This window comes from Mustela erminea, chromosome 6, assembly GCF_009829155.1.
Source record: "Mustela erminea isolate mMusErm1 chromosome 6, mMusErm1.Pri, whole genome shotgun sequence".
Lineage (NCBI taxonomy): Eukaryota > Metazoa > Chordata > Mammalia > Carnivora > Mustelidae > Mustela > Mustela erminea.
The window spans coordinates 25195010-25213721 of record NC_045619.1 but is presented as its reverse complement, the minus strand read 5'-3'; the positions used below and the strand labels follow the sequence as shown (position 1 = coordinate 25213721).

The 18712-nt window shown below is 38.9% G+C and overlaps 1 protein-coding gene across 7 annotated transcripts in view; it reads right to left on the bottom strand.

Annotated features, from left to right (window-relative positions):
- The window catches only part of FGD6 (FYVE, RhoGEF and PH domain containing 6), a 117731-nt gene that overhangs the window by 62245 nt on the left and 36774 nt on the right, over positions 1-18712 (bottom strand). The window lies entirely within an intron of this gene.

Here is an 18712-nt window from a genome sequence, read left to right as displayed (position 1 = left end):
CTTTAAAGGAACAATTAGATAGATGAATTTGACCTCCATCCCCATTATCATCCTGCTTTTCTAAGATAGGTTGTTGAATGACTGTGACCAACAGACTGGGTAAGTTTTGCTCAACCGAGCAATATACAGTACAAGATACTCAGCTCCATTCACCAGCTCATATTCCTCAGGAAGCAGTCTATGCACAGTGTGGTCTTTCAGACCATGTATCAGTCATGTGCTAATAACCATGACCATGTACACCCACTCACATACACACGCATATGCACACGCACAAGGATAATTGTTGTTTTCCTATCATAACGAGTTTTATCATCTGCAGCTAGAAAGTTTAATTTTGTAAAATACAGGATATCTTTTTAAAATTGAAGGCCAGTAGAAATGTGTTAAAAATATAAAAAGGGGGTATCAGACTCTTGATCTCAGGGCTATGGGTTTGAGCCCTACACTGGGTGCAGAGATTATTTAAAAATAAAAATAAAAAAAAGTTAAACAAAAAAGAAAAACCTAAATCACTGAAAGAACTAAAACCTTAACTCAGCACTCTTATTTTCAAGTGATGGGAGGTCCCACACAGGTCAAGAGGTACTCTTAGCAGTAGTTTTAAAAGAATATAGGTATAGGGGCGTCTGGGTGCCTCAGCTGGTTAAGCATCTACCTTTGGCTCAGGTCCTGATCCCAGAGTCCTGGGACTAAGCTCCTGCTCAGCAGGGAGTCTGCTTCTCCCTCTCCCTCTACCCCCCCCCAAATCTGTGATCTCTAATAAACAAATCAAATCTTTTAAAAAAAAGAAAGTAAAAAGGAAACCGAGGTACACTATAGATGGTGAAGCATTTGACTAGCAAAGCCACCTAAAATGTGCAGTACCTTTCTACAAAAATTTGAAGTAGGTGTACTTTACTTTTGGCATCTCCCTTTTGTTTTCTTTTCTCTTTTTAAAGATTTATTTATTTATTAACTGAGAGAGAGAGAGAGCACACAAAGGCAAGCAAGCTTGGGGTGCAGGGGTGGTGCACAGAGGGAGAGGGAGAGAGAGAATCTCAAGCAGACTCTGCGCTGGGTGTGGAGCCCAACTCAGGGCTCAATCTCATGACCCTGAGATCATGACCTGCGCTGAAATCAGGAGTTCAACTGATCTGACTAAGCCACCCAGGCACCCCCGCCTTTCCTCCTTTTATAACTCTGTGCTTAAAGTCTCTACTCCAAATACCTTTTTTCTCCTCAGGACCTTCCTCTGCCAGGCCCTCTTTAGAGAGAGGTGTGTGGTGACTCCACAGTCAATGTTATTCCTGGGCAGGTATCATGCTTCTGTTCCAGCAGGGGACAAAAAAACTTTAACTTGGGGCCTGACCATCCTTATCTGTCAAATGAAAGTGTTGAACTTACAATTTCAAAATCTTAAGAGTCAAACGTTCAGTATCTCAGGTGTGGCATGGCAAGTCAGTGAGAAAGACAGTGGTGGCATTCAGAGGCAGCTCTGGAGCTGGGGACTATGAAGTATGCATTTCCTTTCTAGAAGCTAAGACTATAAACTTTGGGGGGGGAATGGTGAGTACTGGCATAAAGACAGACATGTAGATCAATGGGGAAAAACAGGGGCAAGCAAGCCCTTAAATTCGGTCACTGGATTCTTGACAAAGTTGTCAAGGCAACTCAATGGAAGAAAAGATTTTGGTTTGCCTGGGTGGCTCAGTTGGTTAAGCGATTGCCTTCGGCTCAGGCAATCTGCTTCTCCCTCTGACCCTCCCCCTTCTCATGCTCTCTCTCATGTAAATAAATAAAATCTTTAAAAAATAAAAAGAAAGGATTTTGTTTTTCAACAAATGGTTGAAAATGAGTGGACCGGTTAGATATCCATAAGCAAAAAGATGAATTTATAAGCTAACTGACACCACATACAAAAATTAAAAAATGTATCCTGGACTTAAATATAGGAGCTAAAACTATAAAACTTCTAGAAGAAAACCTTTGTGACTCTGAATAGAGTAACAGTTTTTAGATATAACACCAAAGGCATGATCCATTAAAGAAAAAAACACCGATAAATTAAACTTCATATAATTAAAAATTTTAGGCTCAAAAAGACACCATAAAGAAAATAAATTTCAGATAAACCCTGGTGGTAAAAAAAAAAAATAATTGCAAACAGGTTCTGTGTCCAGTATATGTAAGATGTGACTAGACATTTCATTAAATATATAAGAATAGCCAATAACTTCATGAAAAGATGTATAAGAATATAATCAGTCATCAGGGAAACGCACATTAAAACGACAGTAAGATTCCACTTCATACCCACAGAATGGGATTAAAAAAAATCAGAAAATAGTGGGGTGCCCGGCTGACTCAGTCAGAAGAGCATGCAACTCTTGATCTTGGGGTCAAGGATTTGAGATGATTAAATTACTATATATTGAAGTACTAGATTACTAAAAAAATAAATAAACTTAAAAAATATCAGAAAATAGCAGGTGTTGGTGAGGATATGGAGAAACTGGAACCTTTATCTACTGCTGGTGGAAATGGGAGCCTTTATTCATACATTGTGATTGGAAGTTTAAGCTGTCTTCTAATACACTAAAGGCAGAATTTTCATTTCTTACCCTCATTATTCTGAAATCATTCCAAGAGGAAGGAGTGACCACTATCCTTACTCCATAATTTAAAACTCTATCTATCCATCATTTGTTAGTAAGGTTAGTAGGAGAAAACAGCTCTACCCTTAGCTGATTGATTGCTCTACAGTTAAATGTGAAAACATTACTTATCATTAGAATGTCCAAGCTGCTCTTAAATTTCAGATTCCCATTGAACTGTCTTAGAAATTCTGATTCTGTAGGTCTGGGATGGGGCAGGAGAGTGGCTGCCATAAGATGAATTTAAAGATAAATTTTTAAAAATCCCCAGCCTTCAAGAAGTGAATAAGGAAAGCATACCAAATAAACAACTATACATATAACTATGAAATGTGCTGACATCTTGAAGTAGCGAAAGATTCTAACAGGCAGAGGTGTGTAATTCAGGAAAAGATTCACAAAGAATAAAGCATCCATCCAATGCCCTTCTGTCACTCCTTAAACACGTCATCAAGTCTCTGTATACTAGATACTGTAGATATTTACTCATCAAAGTCAGAAACCTGCACTCTTTCTTCTCCACCTTCTATGATCACATCTGAGTCATCAAGTCCTGACAATTGATCCTTCTGAATGTTTCCTTAAAGCTTCATTGATCCTTACCTCTCCTTTAATACTGCCTCCTTATTTCTTGCCTACACTACTGCAGGAAACTAAGTAGTTTCCTTGGCTCTAGATTTAACCCCACTGCAATCCAGTCTCTACACTGCCACCAGAGTAATAGTTCTAAAACGCAAATACCTTAGTTCTCAGGTTGAAACCCATTAGGAACAGAAACGGACTCAAGTTTCCAATGCTGTGCATCTAAGACAGTCCATAGTATGTGTAGTTATCTTCATTAGTCCATGCCTGCTCCCAACACTGTATAGTCTCTCCTCCAGCCATGCTGGAATCACCTTGCAACTCCAAGTCCGCTTTGCCCTTGCACATCTGTCCCTCTATGCCCTTCCTTCTGCTTTGACTTCCCTCCTTATCATTTCTCCCCTCCTCAAAGGTTTCTGCCTATAACATTCCAACTTATCCTTTAAGATAGCACTCAAAGGTTTTCTCCTCTATGAAAGGCTGCCTTGACATCTCCCCACCACTGTAAGAGGACAACTTATTCTCTTATTCACGTAGTATTTACAGAACTTTACTCCAGGGGATTGTGTTTATTTGCTGACATGTTTAATTCCCTCTAGTTTAGGACCTTACTTACCTACCGTATACAGCACAATGTGTGGTCCACTGCAACTGATATGCATGAATGTGTATAAGAGTGTCTGTCACTTTCTCAAAATCTAAGAATGGAGTACACTGCTTTTGACTATGTACTGAGTAACATGAAAATGTAATTTCAAACTAATAGGTCAATGTGGAAAAAAAAAAAAAAGGTAGGGGATTCGCTTAGATGATTAAGGTCTCCTGTTATTCTAAAATTCTAGGAATCTATGTATTCGGTTGTCTAGTTTACCTTTTAAACCAGGACAACTACAGAGCTAAAGAGGGCTAGTAACTACTAGAAAATTATCCAATGAATTACAATGATTTTCAAAGTAGAAAGTCAAAGATAACTAAGAAACAGAACAAAATGAAAGTTCTGTATTATCTTCAACTTGGAAGAACAAATGACTTATTCTGACCCAAGTCAAACAATGACGGCAAAATACACCGCAATGTAAAACCTCAAGAGGCCATATTTGGCATCTTGACTTCTCAGTTAATGACAGTCCTCACTTAAATTACATCACATTTCAGAGCTGACTGCCTGTTAAATAACTGCATCTCCCAGAAGTACTCTGCTGTGGAAGCTGAAACATTAGCCACAAATGAAATTACCTCATGAAGATCATAAAATGAGTCAAACAAATTCCAAAACAGAACCTTTGATCTGAAACCCAGTTTCATGTTCTGATCTCTTGATCATAGCCCAGCTCTGTAAATTCTTAATCGTGTTCTCGTCTATTCCTATTTGTTCACTACAAGTAAAATTCAGTGAAATTTATCCATTACTTTTTTTTTTTAATAAACATATATTTTTATCCCCAGGGGTACAGGTCTGTGAATCGCCAGGTTTACACACTTCCCAGCACTCACCATAGCACATACCCTCCCCAATGTCCATAATCCCACCCCCCTCTCCCAACCCCCCTCCCTCCAGTAACCCTCAGTTTGTTTTGTGAAATTAAGAGTCACTGATGGTTTGCCTCCCTCTCAATCCCGTCTTGTTTCATTGATTCTTCTCCTACCCCCTTAGCCCCCCATGCTGCATCTCCACTTCCTCATATCAGGGAGATCATATGATAGTTGTCTTTCTCCCATTGACTTATAAGCATGATACCCTCTAGTTCCATCCACGTCGTCGCAAATTATCCATTACTTTTTAACAGAATCCTTAAAAGGTCTCTGCTATGCTACTCAAGGGCTCTATTGAAAAAGCAAAAAGCTGAACAACCAGATCTGCCTGAGAAACACCTTTATCATTAAATTATCCCCCCAATGAGGTAACACCATAATTAGCCTCTCTAGAACAAAGTTCTTGGGTTTTCACCCCTCTCTTCATAAGGGTACATATCACATCAGCTATTTTACAAAGAAAATTTGGAAAAGAGCTAGGGAAGTCAATATGCAGGAAAGGTGAACAGTGTGAATATTCTAACCATAATGAAGGAGAACGAAAGATCTCAATGTCAGCCATTTGTTTAGCACTAAAAGTAAAGAACCCGAAACATCAAACTAAAAAGGTGGAACATGAAAAAAATAGAGATTACCATGGCTATTCACTACCATCTCAAACATGTTCCATCAATATCATTCAGCTTCTTTGGCTTATCTCAAGTTATGAGCAGAGATATATTTTGGTTCAAAAACCCACTTCAGTGGGCTTCAAGGCAAGTTACTTAACCTGTATAAAAAAAACTCCTTTTCCTCAGTAAAAAAAGAACAGTACATATGTCATATATATATATATCCTAGCATGTTTTTAAAGTTTAAGTGTAATACCTGTTCCCATAGTACAAAGACAAGAATAGGCACACAGGTGTGGTACAAAATTAATATTCTTCCCTTTCCAGGTAGTTTGTTTACTTTTGCGCAAGTATCTCTTTGAATATCTGTTTGCTCTCTCTTCACAAAGTTAAAACAAGGGCCCAGTGGTATATACCCTTTTTTTTTTCTCCTCTACTAAGTCTGGCAGTTTCATAAGGAAATGTTACCGGCACTGAAACATGATGAGCTACGTGCTCATTGTATGTCCACGGACTATGGCACCTGTTTTTGGCGTGATTCATGGCCTGCAAAAGATATTCTCAAGTCCTAACCCCCAGGGACCTCAGAATGTGACTTTTGTTGGAAATGGGATTGTTGCAGATAAAATTAGTAAATTAAGATGAAGTCATATGGGACTAAGATGAGCCCCTAGCCTGACTGGTGTTCTTTTAAGAAGAGAAGAGATGCAGACATGCATGAAGGGAGGACACTCTGACGACAGAGGCAGAGACCCCAGCTCTTGCCAGGTATACGCCCAGGAACTATGAGAACTGTGGGCAAGCCACCAGGAAGAAGAAAAATTCTCTCCTATGGGCCTCGGAGGGAACATGGCTTGTCAACACCTTGAATTCAGACATCTGGCCTCCAGAATGGTGAAACAATAAACTTCTGTTGTTTTAAGCCACCCAGTTAGTGGTATTTTATAACAGCAGCTCTAGGAAACCAATACAACCTATCATAAACACAATCTAAGGGGCACCTGGGTGGCTCAGTGGGTTAAAGCCTCTGTTTTCGGCTCAGGTCATGATCCCAGGGTCCTGGGATTGAGCCCCGCATCGAGCCTGCTTTCCTTCCTCTCTCTCTCTGCCTGCCTCTCTGCCTACTTGTGATCTCTGTCTGTCAAATAAATAAATAAAATAAATAAATAAATAAATAAACAAACACAATCTAAGAAGTATATTACAAGTGCCTAATGTGCATAAACTTTCTTTTTTTTTTTTTTTTAAAGATTTTATTTATTTATTTGACAGACAGAGATCACAAGTAGGCAGAGAAGCAGGCAGAGAGAGAGAGGAGGAAACAGGCTCCACGCTGAGCAGAGAGCCCGATGCGGGGCCCGATCCCAGGACCCTGGGATCATGACCCGAGCTGAAGGCAGAGGCTTTAACCCACTGAGCCACCCAGGCACCCCTGCATAAACTTTCTTGACTTCAGAAGTGTTTTTACAACTAATAGTTGGGATGTTATAACTATGTATCCTGTAGGATCTGTGGAGTTATGCAGGGGATTACTGTCTCATTGTGTCAATTAAGAAATGGAGGACTGGGGTGCCTAGGTGGCTCAGTGGGTTAAGCCGCTGCCTTCGGCTCAGGTCATGATCTCAGGGTCCTGGGATCGGGTCCTGCATCGGGCTCTCTGCTTGGCAGGGAGTCTGCTTCCCTCTCTCTCTCTCTCTGCCTGCCTCTCTGTCTGCTTGTGATCTCTGTGTGTCAAATAAACAAATAAAATCTTAAAAAAAAAAAAAAAAAGAAATGGAGGATCAAAGAAGTTACAAAGAAGCTCTCACTCTCACCCTAAGACCCAGAAATTGCACTACTGAGTATTTACGCCACAGATACAAATGCAATGATCCAAAGGGGCACCTGCACCCCAATATTTATACCAGCAATGTTCACAACAGCCAAGCTATGGAAAGAGTCTAGATGTCCATCGACAAATGAATGGATGAAGATGAGGTGTATATATGTGATGGAATATTACTCAGGCATCAAAAAGAATGAAATCTTGACATCTATAATGATGTGGATGGAACTCAAGGGCACTATGGTGAGCAAAGTAAGTCAATGAGACAAAGACAACTATCATATCATCTCACTTACATGTGGAATTAAAGAAACGAAACAGAGGATCATAGGGGAAGAGAGTAAAAAATCAAACAAGATGAAATCAGAGAGAGAGAGACAAACCATAAGAGACTCAATCATAGGAAACACGCTGAGGGTTCCTGGAAGGGAGGGAAGAGAGGGAATAGGATAACTGGGTGATAGACATTAGGGAGGGCACGTGATGTAATGAGCACTAGATATTATATAAGACTGATGAATCACTGACCCCAACCTCAGAAACCAATAATATATTTTATGTTAATTAACTGAATTTAAATTAAAGATAAATTTTTAAAAAATATCTCAACTAGGGACACCTGGTTGGCTCAGTCAGAAGAGAATGAGACTCTTGATCTTGGTGTGATAAGTTTAAGTCCCACGTTGGATGTGGAGATTACTTAAAAATAAAATCTTTAGGCATGCCTGGGTGGCTCGGTCAGTTAAACATCTGCCTTTGGCTCAGGTCCTGATACCAGAGTCCCGGGACTGAGCCCTGCATCGGGCTTGGAGCTCAGTGAAGAGCCTGTTTCTCCCTCTGCCCCTCACCCCTCTTGTGCTCTCTCTCTCTCTCTCAAATAAATAAATCTTAAAATAAAATAAAGTCTTTAAAAAAGTTTTGAAAAAATAAAAGCAGCTCTCTTCCTAAAGCTTCTACTTCAAAGACCTTTGGGTTGATGAATATATAGCTATACCATAGGCATTACTCTGTACAATCTTTCACTTGGCTTTACTGTTTTCCCTATAGTAAGATTCTTTATTTTGAAAGTTTTATTAAAATATTCATTTTCCATAAAATGTATTTTCACCTTTCTACAGTCCATGGTTTTCAATATATTCAAGGTTATATAATCATCACCACAATCTAACTTTAGAACATTCTCATTACCCCCAAAAGAAACTCCATGCCTATAAGCAGGCACTCCCTATCCTCCCTTCTGTCCACCTTCTGCAACCATTTATCTTCTGTCTCTATGGATGTCCTCATGCTGAGCATTTCATGTAAATGGAGTCATACAACATGCAGTCTTTTGTGACTGACTTCCTTCACTTACCCAATTTCTAAGGTCCATCCATGTTGCAGCATGCATCAGCACATTTAAAAACTGCTCTGTAATAATTGTGTGTATAGACTACATTTGTTTATACATTCATCAGTTGATGGCTCCATTTATAAGTTGATGGGCATTTGAGTTCCTTCCATTTTTTAGCTATGATGAATAATGCTGCTGTGAACATTTTGCACTAAGATTTTCTCTGGACATATGCTTTTTTCACGTGGGTATATAACAAGGAGTAGAATTGCTGGGTTATATGGTAACTCCAAATTTAACATTTGGAGGAACTGCCAGACTATGTTCCAAAGAGGCTATATGTACCATTTTACATTCTTGCCAGCAATGTACAGGGGTTTCAATTTCTCCATATTCCTGGCCATCTGTTTATCTCCTTTGAAAAAATGACTAATTTGGGGCACCTGGGTGGCTCAGTAGGTTAAAGCCTCTGCATTCGGCGTGGGTCATGATCCCGGGGTCCTGGGATCAAGCCCCGCATCGGGCTCTCTGGTCCGTGGAGAGCCTGCTTCCTCCTCTCTCTCTGCCTGCCTCTCGGCCTACTTGTGATCTCTGTCTGTCAAATAAGTAAATTAAATCTTTGAAAAAAAAAATGACTAATTTTAGGCCATATTTTTTCTTTTTAAATTTAAATTCAATTAATTAACATATAACGTATTATTGGTTTCAGGGGTACAGGTCTGTGATGCATCACTCTTATATAATACCTTATCATCACTCTTATATAATTCAGTGTTCATTATGGCACATACCCTTCCCAATGTCCATCACTCAGCTGTCCCATCCCTCTGCCCATCCTCCAGCACCCCTCAGATTTTTCCTATGTCCAAGAGTCTCTATGATTTATCTCCCTCTCTGGTTTCGTCTTGCTTTATTTTTTTCCTCTTTTTCTCTATGACCCTCTGTTTTGTTTCTTAAATTCCATGTATCAGTGAAATCATGAAAATTGTCTTTCTCTGACTGACTTATTTCACTTAGCATAATACCCTTTAGCTCCATCCACGTCACTGCCATTTCATTTTGAGGGGTGCATAATGTTCCATTGTACATATATACCATATCTTCATCATCCACTCATCTGTCAATGGACATCCGGACTCTTTCCAGAGTTTGGCTATTGTGAATGTTGCTGCTATAAATATTGGGGTACAGCTGCCCCTTTCTATCATTCCATTTTTTAAAAAGATTTTATTTATTTGACAAAGATCACAAGTAGGCAGAGAGGCAGGCAGAGAGAAGTTGGGGAGAGCAGGCTCCCTGCCGAGCAGAGAGCCTGATGCAGGGCTCAATCGCAGGACCCTGAGATCATGACCTGAACCAAAGGCAGAGGCCCAACCCACTGAGCCATCCAGGCACCCCTCGATCACTCCATTTGTATATTTGGGGTAAATAAACAGTAGTGCAATTACTGGGTCATAGGGTACTTCTATTTTTAACTTTTTGAGGAACCTCCATACTATTTTCCAGAGTGGCTGTACCAGCTTGCATTCTCACCAACAGTGTAAGAGAGTTCCCCTTTCTCTACATTCTCGCCAACATCTGTTGTTTCCTGACTTGTTAATTTTAGCCATTCTGACTGGTGTGAGGTGGTATCACATTGTTTGATTTATATTTCTCTAATGCCAAGTGATGTAGAACAGTTTTTCATGTGTCTGTTGGCCATTTGGATGTCTTCTTTGGAAATCTGTTCATTCTGCCGCCCATTTCCTAATGGGATTATTTGTTCTTTGGGTGTTGAGTTTGAAAGTTCTTTATAGATTTTGGATACTAGCCCTTTATCTGATTAAGTCATTTGCAATTAATTTCTCCCATTCTGTCAGCTGTATTTTGTTTTTGTCGAAGGTCTCCTTTGCTATGCAAAGGCTTTCTTTCCCAGTAGTTCATTTTTGCTTTTGTTTCCGTTGCCTTTGGAGGTGTGTTTAGCAAGAAGCTGCTGCAGCCAAGGTTGAAGGGGTTGCTGCCTGTGTTCTCCTCTAGGATTTTGATGGAATTGTCTCACATTTAGGTCTTCCATCCACTTTGAGTTTATTTTTGTGTATGGTGCAAGAAAAGGGTCCAATTTCATTCTTCTGCATGTGACTGTCTAATTCTCCCAACAGCATTTGTTGAAGAGACTGTCCTTTTTCCACTAGTCATTCTTTCCTATTCTGTTGAAGATCAGTTGATCATACAGTTGAGGGTCCATTTCTGAGTTCTCTGTTTTGTTCCATTCATCTATTGTCTCTGTTTTTGTGACAGTACCATACTGTCTTGATGATGACAGCTTTGTGAAAGAGCTTGAAGTCCGGAATTGTGATGCCACCAGCTTTGGTTTTCTTTTTCAACATTCCTTTGGCTATAGGGGTCTTTTCCAGTTCCATACAAATTTTAGGATTATTTATTCTAGCTCTGTGAAAAATGTTGATGGTATTTGGATAGGGATTGCACTGAATGTGTAGATTGCTCTAGGTAGCATAAACATCTTAACAATATTTGCTCTTGTAATCCATGAGTATGGAAAGTTTTCCCATTTCTTTGTGTCTTCCTCAATTTCTTTCATGAGTGTTCTATAGTTTTCTGAGTACAGATCCTTTGCCTCTTTGGTTAGGTTTATTCCTAGGTATCTTATGGTTTTTGGATGCAACTGTAAATGGGATCAACTCCTTACTTTCCCTTTCTTCTGTCTAACTGTTGGAGTATAGAAATGCAACTGATTTCTGTGCATTGATTTTATACCCTGCCACTTTACTGAATTCCTGTATGAGTTCTAGCAATTTGGGGGTGGAATCTTTTCGGTTTTCCACACAGAGTATCATGTTCTGTGAAGAGTGAGAGTTTGGCTTATTCTTTGCCTTTTATTTCTTTTTGTTGTCTGATTGCTGAGGCTAAGACAACTAGTACTAGGTTGAAAATATTAGACGTCCCTGCCATGTCACTGACCAGAGGGGAAAAGCTCTGTTTTTCCCCATGAAGAATGCTATTATTGTGGGCTTTTTATATATGGCTTTTATGATATGATATGAGATATGATCCCTCTATCCCTTCACTGTGAAGACTCTGAATCAAGAAAGGATGCTGTGCATTGTCAAACGCTTTTCCTGCATCTATTGAGAAGATCATATGGTTCTTGTCCTTTCTTTTATTAATGTAATATATCACATTGATTGATTTGCAGATATTGAACCACCTTTGCAGCCTAGGAATAAATCCCACTTGGTTGTGGTGAATAATCCTTTTAATGTACTACTGGATCCTATTGGTTAGTATCTTGGTGAGAATTTTTACATCCATGTTCACCAGGGATATTGTTCTGTAAGTCCCCTTTTTGGTGGGGTCTTTGTCTGGTTTTGGGATTAAGATAATGCTCGCCTCATAAAATGAGTTTGAAGTTTACCTTCTATCTCTATTTTTTATTTTTATTTTTTAAAGATTTTATTTATTTATTTGACAGGGAGAGACACAGAGAGAGAGGGAACACAAGCAGGGGAGTGGGAGAGGGAAAAGCAGGCTTCCCCCTCAGCAGGGAGCCCGATGTGGGCCTTGATCCCAGAACCCTGGGATCATGACCTGAGCGGAAGGCAGCTGCTTAGAGACTGAGCCAACCAGGTGCCCTATCTCTATTTTTAAAAACAGCTTAAGAATAGGTATTAGTCCTTCTTTAAATGTTTGGTAGAACTCCCACGGGGAGCCATCCAGCCCTGGGCTCTAGTTGGGAGATTTTTTTATTATGGCTTCAATTCCATTGCTGGTTATGGGTCTATTCAGGTTTTCTATTTCTTCCTGCTTTAGTTTTGGTAGTTTATACATCTCTAGGAATGCATCCAATTCTTCCAGATTGGCATATAGTTGCTCATAATATGTTCTTAAAATTGTTCATATTTCTTCAGTGTTGGTTGGGATCTCTCCTCTTTCATTCATGATTTTATTTGGGTTCTTTCTCTTTTCTTTTTGATAAGTCTAGCCAAGAGTTTATCAATCCTATTAGTTCTTTCAGAGAACCAGCGCCCAGTTTCGTTGATCTTTTCTACCGTTGTTCTGGTTTCTATTTCGTTGATATCTCCTTTAATCTTTATTATTTTTCTTTTCCTGTGTGGTTTAGGCTTTATTAGCTATTCTTTCTCCAACTCCTTTAGGTGTAAGGTTAGCTTGTGTATTTGAGACCTTTCTTGTTTATTGAGAAAGGCTTGGATTGCTATATACATCCTTCTGAGGACTGCCTTTGCTGCTTCGCAAAGATTTTGAACTGTTTTCATTTTCATGAAAATGTTTCCATGAATTTTTTTAAAGATTTTATTTATTTATTTGAGAGAGAGAGCCTGTGCACAAGTGGAGGGGAGGGGCAGAGGGAGAAGCAGATTTCCTGTTGAGCAGGGAGACTGACGCGGGGCTCAATCCCAGGACCTTGAGATCATGACCTGAATCAAAGGCAGATATTCAACCAACTGAGTCACCCAAGGGCCCTAAAGTTTCCCTGAATTTTTAAAATTCTTCTTTAACTTTCTGGTTGACCAATTCATTCTCTAGTACAATGCTATTTAGCCTCCATGTATTTGAGCTCTTTCCAATTTTCCTCTTGTGATTAAATTCCAGTTTCAAAGCATTGTGGTCTGAAAGTATGCAGGTAATGATCCCAATCTTTAGGTACTGGTTGAGACCTGATTTGTGACCCAGAATGTGATCTGTTCTGGAGAATATTTCATGTTGACTCGAGAAGAGTGTATTCTGTTGCTTTAGGATGGAATGTTCTATATATATCTGTGAAGTCCATCTGGTCCAGTGTGTCATTTAAAGCCCTTATTTCCTTGTTGATCATCTGCTTAGATAATCTGTCCATTGCAGTGAGGGGGTTATTAAAGTCCACTACTATTACTGTATTACTGTAAACGTGTTTCTTTAATTTTGTTATTAATAGTTAATTTAATTGGCTGCTCCCATGTTAGGGGCATATTTAAAATTGTTAGATCTTCTTGTTGGACAGATCCTTTAATTATGATACAGAGTTCTTCCTCATCTCTTATTACAGTCTTTGGTTTAAAATCTAATTTGTCTGGGGCACCTGGGTGGCTCAGTGGGTTAAAGCCTCTGCCTTCGGCTCAGGTTGTGATCCCAGGGTCCTGGGATTGAGCCCTGCATTGGGCTCTCTGCTCAGTGTCTGCTTCCCCCTGTGCTTCTCAGAGCTTGCTTGCCCCCGCCCCCACCCCCGCCCACTGGCCCGCCTGCCTCTCTGCCTACTTGTGATTTCTGTCAAATAAATAAAATCTAATTTGTCTGGTATAAGGATTGCCACTCCAGCTTTCTTTTGATGTCCATTAGCATGATGAATGGTTTCCCACCTCCTCACTTTCCATCTGGCAGTGTCTTTGGGTCTAAAATGAGTCTCCTGGGACACCTGGGTGGCTCAGTGGGGTAAAGCCTCTGCCTTCGGCTCAGGTCATGGTCCCAGGGTCCTGGGATCGAGCCCCGCATCGGGCTCTCTGCTCAGCAGGGAGCCTGCTTCCTCCTCTCTTTCTCTGCCTGCCTCTCTGCCTACTTGTGATCTCTGTCAAATAAATAAATAAAACCTTTAAAATAAAAATAAAATAAAATAAAATAAAATAAAATAAAATGAGTCTCCTGCAGACAGCATATTGATGGCAGAATTTTAACCAATCTGATACCCTGTGTCTTTTGATTGGGGCAGTTAGCCCATTTACATTCAGGGTAACTATTCAAAGATATGAATTTAGTATCATTCTTTTGCCTCTCAAGAGTATCTAAATGATACTTTAAAGTATCATTCTTTTGTCTCTAAAGTTTAGAGGCTTTTGCCTCTAAAGCCTATAAAGCTGTCACTGTATATTGTCTCTGTTCCTTTATGGTCTATGTTACTTTTTGGCTCTCTCTTTGCTTACAGGACCCCTTTGAATATTTCTTGTAGGGATGGTTTGATTATCACAAAGTCTTTTAGTTTCTGTTTGTCCTGGAAGCTTTTTAATCCCTCCTTCTATCTTGAATGACATCCTAGCTGGATAAAGTATCCTTCGCTGTATAGTTTTCTCATTTAGCACCCTTAGCCCATTTTTAAAAATTGGGTTATTTCTTTATTATGATTGACTTGTAAGAATTCCTTATATATTCAGGATATAAGTCCTTCATTACAGATGTTTGCCAATATTTTCTCCTCCTCTGTGGGTTATCCTTTCATTTTCTTGACGGTATTATATACAACACAAAAGTTTTTAATTTTGATGTCCAATTTGGCTATTTTCCCCTCCCTTATACTTTTCTTGTTGCATCAATGCAGCCTCTGACTACCCAGAGTCATAAAGAGTAATTCTTTTATTTTGTTCTAAGGGCTTTATAGTTTCAGCTCCTACATTTAAGTCTATCATCCATTTGAGTTAATTTTTGTGTAAGAGCAAAGTAAGACATCTACTTTATTCTTTGGCACATGGATGTTCAATAGCTCCAGCACAATTTATTAACCCTCTGATTTCTTTAACTACATATTTTGACTTTTTGTATTACATACATTTTTTTGTTGTTACTTGTAATCTATTGTGAAATGAGATTGGTATAAATAAAGTAATCAACTTAAAATAATTATTTGATCAAGGTCAAATGCCTAGTAAGTGTCAGAGACAGGACTGAAGCACAGGTCTTAGGATGTCAAATCTCATATTTTTGTGAGAAAACAATACTACCTTTCATGTAAACATGTTTCTGATTTATTCATCAAAGATAAGAAAAGGTAAGTTTCAAATTATATTTTGATAAACAAGGAATGATTAGAGATACTTAAGATTTTGCTTGCTTCTTTTTAAATATGCCAATAATAACAGCTAAAATCTGTTGAGCAATTTGTGTCAGAACTGTTTTAAAGAGTATATAACCTTAATCATCACAACAATTTTAGAAAATAAAAAAAAGTGTCAAAAAAAAAAAAAAAAGGAAAAAGAAAAACAAGTGTCTACTCTACTCCCTCGTCTCTTTACAGGTGGGGAAGCTAAGGCGCAAAGATGTTAAATAAATTGCTCAAGATCACAGAGTTGATAAATGATAAGCACCCAGGCAATCCAGCCTCAACGACTGTGTTGTTGTTGTTCTTCCTCTTCTTTTTTTAAAAAGGATTTATTTATTTAAGAAAGAGAGAGAGGAAAACAGTGAGCAAGCACAAGTGGGGTGGAGGCGCAGAGGGAGAGGGATAGGCAGACTCCCCACTGAGCAGGGAGCCCAATATGGGCTCAATCCCAAGACCCTGAAATCAGGACATGAACCGAAGACAGATGAACGACCCAGGCACCTGAAGACCACGCTGTTCTTAACCACTTTGAAAGCAAATTACTTAGAAGAAAAGCATTCACCAGGCTACACTTAAATGGATCAGTAACCATCTAGAAAGGGAGCGTTAGCTCTTTTAATTATTGCCACAGCTGTCTCAGGTGACCAGAGAGTAAGTTTGTCAGGAGGGCCAACAGCTCTAAAAGAGGGAAATTATTAATACATTAGAATCACATATAAAAATATTAAATGTCAATGGTTAACTGAAGAAATCATCTCATTTTAAAAACAGAAAAATAGGAGTGTCTGGGTGGCTCAGTCAGTTAAGCATCTGCCTTGGGCTCAAGTCATGATCCTAGGGTCCTGGGGTTGAGCCCACTGTCAGGCTCCCTGCTCGGTAGGGATCCTGCTTCCCCCCTCTCCTTCTGTCCCTCCCCCTGCTTTCTCTCTCTCTAAAAAAAGTAAGTAAAATCTTTAAAACAAAACAAATAAACAAACAAAAACCAGAAAACAGAGGCGCCTGGGTGGCTCTATCGGTTAAGCGTTTTCCTTTGGCTCAAGTCATGATCCTGGAGTCCTGGGATCAAGCCCCAAATCAGGCTCCCTGCTCAGTGGGGAGTCTGCTTCTCCCTGTGCTCCTCCACCCTGCTCATGTCTGCTCTCTCACTCACTCTTTCTCAAACAAATATTTTAAAATAAAATAAAAACAGAAAAATATTAAGAGACATACTGCAGTGGATGGCACAACTAAAGACAAAAACCAATAACATAAAAACCAGAAGGGAGGGGCGCCTGGGTGGCTCAGTGGGTTAAGCCTCTGCCTTCGGCTCAGGTCATGATCTCAGGGTCCTGGGATGGAGCCCCACATCAGGCTCTCTGCTCAGCAGGTGGCCTGCTTCCTCCTCCCCCTCTGCCTGCCTCTCTGCCTACTTGTGATCTGTCTGTCAAATAAATAAATAAATAAAATCTTAAAAAATCTTAAAAAACAAAACAAAACAAAAGAAAAAACAAAAGGAAAGGAAAGGCCAGTATAAACACAGAGGAAGGAACTCTGGAAGTGTCCAATGACCACAAAACGAATGAGTCAACCAGGCAGTGTTGTGACAGGATGTGTTGAGAAGATGCATAACACAAAAGGGTAGAGAGAAATCGTTCCTTTATACAGTATGTCAGTGAGACTCCTAATAGAAAGTGGACATCTCTTTTGGTGCCATACTTCAAGAAGGGCAGAAATCAGAAAGGGTTTGAACAAGAGAAATGAACAGACCCAAACAACAGGAAGCAGTACTTGTTAGAAAAAGAACTTGTAGCTAAGACAGTGAAGATTGATTTAATTATGGCCCTTGGAGAGGAAGACCACTGGAAGCCTCTTCCCCAAATCCTACAGGCTTTGGCTCTTTCTAGGCAAATATTCCTCAGTCAAATATCACTTTCTTTGAGGCTTTATACTAAGTAGACTTCTTAGTTTCTAGCACATTGCTCTTTTTATTCCCTTCATAGCACATAATAATCTGAAGTTCTCACTATTCTAGTGAATATATGGCCTCTCTTGTCCCATTAGGATGTAAGCTGTTCGAGAGCAAAATCCTTGAACACTGCTTTATGCCTAGTACATACTTTTTATGCCTGGTATATATCTGGGAAATAGTATTTTACAAATATTTGTACCATCTATATATGTGATCTTCAGCGACAAGGAAAGTAAGTTTTCAAATCAGAGATATCACATAGCAGTAAAACATCAGAGGAATTACTTAATAGTCGAAGTAAAGACCCACACACTGCTGAAGTATATGCTGGGCCTTTAAGAACAGTCACTCATCTGGCTTAGGTACTTTACAAACTCAGAGACCTTAAGGCTAAATAATTTCTAGTGGTTACTTCCAACTCTATGATTCAATACTTTACAGCATAAAGTCTTACAAGAAATAAACAAATAATCACTGAGTTCTTACCATGTACTAAACAGTGTTCTAAGGCTTTACACAAACCAAATCATTTAGTCCTCATACTTCTGCAATAAATCCTTTTCTTTATAAAACGGGGGCTCTTTAGCTTAAAGATATTAAATAATTTGCCTGCAGTTACTCAACCAACTTGTATGTGGTGGAGCTGGTATTTAAAACTAGACAATTACACAACTTGTGCCATTCATTTAAAGTTGAAATAAACTTTAAAAAGCTAAAATATATTAAACAGAAAACAACTGCTTGGTAAGTTATGGCACAGAAGTTAGGTCAAACATGGATTTTCTCCTCTCTGGTTTCATAGGCTTGCTACGAGGATCCTTTCAAATTCTGTCTTGCTGTAATGTTTCAACACATCGTGGGGTTATTCATAATATACTATTTTTACCTTTGTAATGATGCCTTTATTCAAAAAATATATATTCATAGTGAACCATTCTTGTCAAACTAAAGAAACAATATAATGAACCTCCATGTCCTGACATATCTTAAATAATTATCAACATGTGGCCAATCTTGTTTCATGTATACTGAAAATACAAGTACCAAATTACTTCAAAGGAAATCCTGATGTTTTTAATCGCAGCCTTTTTCTATCTCTAAAAAGATTTCATTAAGTCTGAAATGCATCTAATTCCCTTCTTTCAAGTAGAATTGCTAGCAATAGAAGGAACAATCCTTAGAGGGGATTTCCATTATCAAAAGGAAAACCAAAGGACAGTGCCAAAAATAAATTTCTCAAAAAAATTACTAAACTTTAAGTGATGTGCATTGAGAAATGTGATAATATCTTAGGTACTACATTATAGCAGAAACTAATTTTAAATTAGATAATATTTTATAAGTTTGAAGAAAAAAATAACGGGATTTTGTGCCTATCATGCTGATATTATTTCTAAATATTATGAGACCAACAAACACAGAAGTAGAAACAATTAAATAGTAAC